Source organism: Elephantulus edwardii, unplaced genomic scaffold (assembly GCF_000299155.1).
Source record: "Elephantulus edwardii isolate Elephantulus edwardi_28Jun2011 unplaced genomic scaffold, EleEdw1.0 scaffold00007, whole genome shotgun sequence".
Lineage (NCBI taxonomy): Eukaryota > Metazoa > Chordata > Mammalia > Macroscelidea > Macroscelididae > Elephantulus > Elephantulus edwardii.
In genome coordinates this window covers 24333878-24338695 of record NW_006399757.1, presented here as the reverse complement: position 1 = coordinate 24338695, position 4818 = coordinate 24333878, and the positions used below count along the sequence as shown (strand labels likewise).

The following is a 4818-nucleotide window of genomic DNA, read 5'->3' as shown; positions in this document are numbered from 1 at the left end:
TCATGATAGATGGTGAAGAGATTGATATTGTTAACAGCTTTAGTTTGCTTGGCTCCACAGTCAACACTCTTGGCACCAGCAGCCAGAAAATTAAAAGACATAATGCAATGGGAAAGTCTGCTGTTAGAGGCCTCTCAAAAGTACTGAAGAGCAATGATGTCACTCTGGAGACTAAGATGCTGAATCCAGATCCAAACTATGGCAATTTCAATTGCTTCATATGCTTGTGAAGAGAAAAGGTAATGACATAGTGAAGACTGAAAGATTTGGTGCCTTTGAGTTGTGTTCTTGGCAGAGTATTAATAATCCCACAGACTGTCACAAGAATGAACATATCTCTCTTGGAAGCAGTAACAAAATCTTCTTTTGGGACTGATCTCTCTTGATAGCATGTCCAAAGTAGATGAGATAAAGTCTCATCCTCCTTGCTTTTTTTAAAGTAGCATTGTGGCTGCCCTTCTTCTATGACAGAAATGTTTGCTTTGACAGTTTGTAGGAGATTCAGGATTCTTCTTTACCATACCACAAATCTAAGGCATTCATTCTCTTTCAATATTCCTTACTCATTGTCCAATTTTCATACGAAACAATAGCAAATACCATGTCCTGGGTCAGCCACACCTTAGTCATTAAAGTGACACCCGTGCACACACATATATGCACATGCACATAACACTTCTTTCTGTCCTTCACGGGAATGCTTTGCACGGTTGTGGAAGCTGACAAGGCCAAAACTTGTGAGTCATACATCAGGCTGGAGGCTTCTCCTGACTCATGTGGATTGAAAATTCTCAGTTGGTGTGGATCATGTATCATTCTGCTGGCTCATCACTTCAAGATCTGGACAGTGAATTTGATTCAAGATGAAGAAAGTTGAGATTTGACACAAAAGCAATTTATATTGGATTCATGTCACAGTCACCAGAGCCCCATTTCAACATTTTGATTACTTATGCCCAAACACAAAACAGAGGATGATGCATAATGTTTTCTAGGCTTCTGTGAATCATGGGCTAGCTATATTGACTATAGCATTAGCAATTGTGCTAACAGTCAAACAGTTTTTAATGCACACAGAAATTTGATTTTTAGGAGGTCCCATTCATAGATTTTATCTTCTACTGGTTCTGCATATTTGGCTATACTTGCAAGCCTTCTTATATCATAGGCCAGATCTTCCAAGTTTATTTCTATTTTGTCTCTTGTGATCCTTTATGGTTTTGAGTTTTACCCCAATTACTCAGAACTACCTTGAGTTGGTTTTTGTGTAAGGTTTAGATGTGGATCCTGTTTCAGTTATCTGCAGGTAGATGTCCAGATTTTCAGCACCATTTACTGAAGACCTTTTTTCCTCATTGAATAGCTTTTATTTGCTTGTCAAATATTGACTGTAGGTAGATGGGTTGATTTCTGGGTTTTGATTCTGTTCCTTTGGTCTATTTGTCTGTCATTCCACCAAGACCTTGCTGTTTTGGTTATTTAGGCTGTGTAATAGGTTTTGAGATCAGGAAGTGGGACACCTACCACTTAATTTTTACTTTTCCAAATAGCTTTCCTTATTTGGGGTCTCTTTCCTTGCTAAATAAAACTACAAATTACCTTTTCACTTGCTGCCACTAATCCACCAGATGTCCCTATCTCCTTGGAAAAACTTTATAAAAGAAGACATTCAGATGGCCAACAAACATGGAAAGAAATGTTCTGAGCCACTGGCAATCATAAATGACTTTAATCATGACAAGTAACTCAGAACTTGAGGGGGGCAGGTGGAAGGCAGAGTGCTCAGTTTCCAGGACACTAGAAATGTTAGATTGGAGAGAAAAGGGGAAGAAGCTGGTAGATAACTGTTACATGACAGTGTAAAGGTGCATCCTTGTGGCTCCATATTGTTATCTGTGGGATTTCTTATATTTGTAAAAATTTCTAGCTAATTAAAGGTAGACATCCTCCTGTAAATATGAACAGTTTCAGAAACCTACTGGATGGTTGATATAAGTTAGAATCTACTCAAAGGCAATGAGTAAGCATAGAAATGGGTTCTGTCATGAACCCTTGAAATTTGTTACTGCCTTTTTTGTAAGTATGGTATTTGACTTTTTCTATGAAACTCCCAATTTTTGTTTTCTTTAGTGGCTCTTTTTTTATTTTTTAAAATAAATTTTAATGAACATTTACAGAGACTTTGGATTTCCATTCATTCATTGTTGTACTTTTCTCCCTGCCCAACCTCCTCTACAGTTTACTTTTCTCTTTGAAAAGTAAAAGAAAAATTCTTGCATTGTTATACAATCACCCCCCCCCCAAGTCCACTCCACTATGCAGTAGTGGCTCTTTTTCAAAGCACAACTTTTATCTAAAACCTCAACTGTCCTGTCATGCACAGAACCACCTGCTACAGTTTTCAGTGTCTGGAATTTCATAGTTATTATTGTATTGAAGTAAAACTTCATGAACAATTTAAAAGTTTGTGGCTATGGAAAGAAATGTTTAAAAAATAATGTTTTATTCATTTATCAAAATGTGCTTAGCCTATCAACTGAACAAGAAAACTCAGCTTCTTATTTGAATATTTCTGGTTATCTGGTAGTATGTTTGTTCCCATTCCAAAGAAAGATGACCCAAGAGAGTGTGGAAATTATAGAACAATATCATTAATATCACATGCAAGCAAGATTCTCCTGAAGAGTATCCAAAAATGACTAGACAGCACATCAGCAGAGAACTGCCAGAAGTGCAGGCTGGGTTTGGATGGGGTTGTGGTAGTGGGATATTCTTGCTGATGTTAGATGGATCTTGGCTGAAAGCAGAGAGTACCAGAGGAGTGTCTACCTGTGTTTCATTGATTATGCAAAGGTGTGTGACTGTGTGGATCACAACAAACTGTGGCTGACTCTGAGAAGAATGGGAATCCCAGAGGCAGTCGTCAGAACAGAGCAAGGAAACACTGCATGGTTCAAAATTAGGAAGGGTGTACGCCGGGGCTGTGTCCTAGCTCTACACCTTTCAACCTATATGCAGAACAGATTATCTGGGAGGCTGGGCTCTATGAGGAGAAGTGTGTCATCAGGATTAGTGGAAGATCCATCAACAATCTGTATTATGCAGATCACACAACCCTGCTTGCTGAAACGGAGGAGGGCTTGAAGTGCTTGCTGCAGAGGGTCAAGGACCACAGTCTTCAATATGGACCAAGGCTCAATTTTAAGAAGACAGAGATTCTCACCACTGGAACAATTGGCAGCATCAGGATGGATGCTGAAGAGATTGGGATTGTTCATAGCTTTAGTTTGCTTGGCTCCACAGTCAACACTGTTGGCACCAGCAGCCAGGAAATTAAAAGACGTATTGCAATGGGAAAGTCTGCACTTAGAGACCTCTCCAAGGTACTAAAGAGCAATAGTGTCATTTTGGAGACTAAGGTGCGCCTGATACAGGCCATGGTCTTTGCAATCACTTTTTGTGCATCAGAGAGCTAGACAATGACTGGGGAGAATAAGAAGGAGAATTGATGCCTTTGAGCTTTGGTGCTGGAGAAGAGTATTGAATGTACCATGGACTGCCAAGAAAACAAACAGGCTCATCCTGGAGAGGGTTAAACCAGGCTGGCTGTTCCTTGGAGGCAAGGATTCTGAAGCTTCGTCTGACATACTTTGGACATGTTGCAAGGAGGGACTAGTCCTTGGAGAAGGACGTCATGCTTGGGAGGGTGGAGGGACAGCGCAGGAGGGGAAGACCCTTTATGAGGTGGATTGGTTCAGTGACTGGGGTAATCAGGATGGGTGTATCAGAGATAGTGAGATTGCACAGGACAGAGCAGGGTTTAGGGCTTTTGTCGCTATGAGTTGCAAACGACTAGATACCATATAACAAAAACAACAAGAAGAAGCATGAATTTTCCTCTTAGAATAGTAATGTTTAAGAAAACAGAAACATTGCTTTTGAAGATGATTCCAACTCCTACAGACTCTGTAAAGCAGAGTGGAATCTCCTCATAACATTTCGAAGGCTGTAAATCTTTATGGGAGCAGACTGCATCATTGTTTTCCTGTGGAGTGACTGGTTGACTTGAACCACTGACCTTTAGGTTAGCAGCTCAAACTATGTGACATGGTGCTACAAAATCCATGTGAGATGGTGCTTCAAAATCCTTGCCTCCAAGGAGAAACTTGGTTTCACCCTCTCTAGGTTAAACCTGTTTGTTCTCTTGGCAGTCAATGGTATGTTCAATACTCTTCTCCAGCACCACAACTCAAAAGCATTGATTCTTCTTCTATCATCCTTAGTCATTGTCCAGCTTTCTGATGCATAACAATTAATTGTGAAGACCATGATTTGGATCAGGCTCATCTTAGTCTCCAGACTAAGGGTAGGGTGGGATATAACACCCTTAATCTGGTCATAGCCCTAAACTGATGTAGGGGATTCTCCTCAAGGTGTAGTGTACCCTGAAAAAAAAGTTTGTAGTCTTACCATTCTTATTTCTAAAGGGAATTCTGCTTGCATTTCTTCTAAAACTGATTTGCTTGTTCTTTTGGAAGTCCAGGATATGTTTGCTATTATGTGCTAACACCACATTTGGATTATAACAAATGTCTTCCTTCTTTGTGGTCCAGCTTTTTTATGAGTCAGTTAAAAAGGGCTTGAGTCAGGCACACTTTAAACCAACACTTAAAAGTGGTTTGATGATGCCACCAGAAAAAAAATGATAAAAATGACTTAATATTTAAAAAGAAAAAAGGAAACAAAAAATAAAAAGGAGCATTATAAAGCAAAAGAAAGCAAGCCAGCAAACAAAGACAAATTAATAAAAATACTCAT

The 4818-nt window shown here is 39.5% G+C and overlaps 1 pseudogene; it reads right to left on the bottom strand.

Annotated features, from left to right (window-relative positions):
- The window catches only part of LOC102861510, a 7537-nt pseudogene extending 3034 nt beyond the window's left edge, over positions 1-4503 (bottom strand).
- Between the last annotated feature and the right edge of the window lie 315 nt (positions 4504-4818).